This window comes from Seriola lalandi, unplaced genomic scaffold (genome assembly GCF_002814215.2).
Source record: "Seriola lalandi dorsalis isolate HSWRI2012SDOR001 ecotype SW California unplaced genomic scaffold, Sedor1 jcf7180002047336, whole genome shotgun sequence".
Taxonomy (NCBI): domain Eukaryota; kingdom Metazoa; phylum Chordata; class Actinopteri; order Carangiformes; family Carangidae; genus Seriola; species Seriola lalandi.
In genome coordinates, this window is record NW_019517899.1 from 1 (window position 1) to 772 (window position 772).

At 38.2% G+C, this 772-nt stretch overlaps 1 long non-coding RNA gene across 1 annotated transcript; it reads left to right on the top strand.

Annotated features, from left to right (window-relative positions):
- Positions 1-14: 14 nt before the first annotated feature.
- LOC111648776 (uncharacterized) lies at positions 15-750 on the top strand. Its single transcript, XR_015436465.1, has 3 exons — positions 15-125; positions 322-482; positions 619-750. It is a non-coding gene; the product is annotated as an uncharacterized LOC111648776 (long non-coding RNA).
- The last annotated feature ends 22 nt before the right edge of the window (positions 751-772 follow it).

The window sequence follows — 772 nt, forward strand, 5'->3', positions numbered from 1 at the left end:
TTTTTTTTTTTTTCAGTGCTACACACTGATGAGGAACATGACGTCTTTGTCATTCAGGTCTGCCAATGAGGCATGCCAGTCAGTGAAAGGAACACTGGTCACTATATCAGATCAGGTGGAGCAAGGTGAGGATTATTCTAGTTCTATGTTTAATAAACATGAAAAGCATGGTTAACATGTCTGTTATGACTCAGATGACATTAGATAACTTGTTTTCTCACGATTGATAAAGTTGTTATTTCAGCCACTCAAATAAGAAATGGAAGTTTCTCAGAGTCAAAATGCAACACAAAGAATTGTCGTACTATACGTGTGTTTTAGATTTCATCAACACACTTTTACCGAGCATGAATAAAATGGAAAGGATCTGGATTGGTCTAAAAATCAAGCAGAACGACCCAGAATGGGCGGACGAGTCCCCAGTCAACTACCTGAACTTTAACCCACTGCTTCTGGGCATGCATAAGGCTATACATATCAATGTAAGTCCTCCTTTACTTCACTTCTGTGTAAAAGGGAATCTCCACCAATTTTACATATCAGAGGTTAAAAAAAAACATGCCTTAGGTGATGTCACAATGTCATTTTCAGTTTGTACTTTCTCCCTTTTTTTATCAGACATGGGATCCAGAGAGTATTGATTTATGTGTGTTTTTGATGAATAACCCCAACTCTGCCATGCTGGGTACCTGGGATTATTCTTCCTGCACACACCTTCAAAATGTGGCCATTTGCCAACACTATGCAGGTAAATCACCATTTAATATTTCTA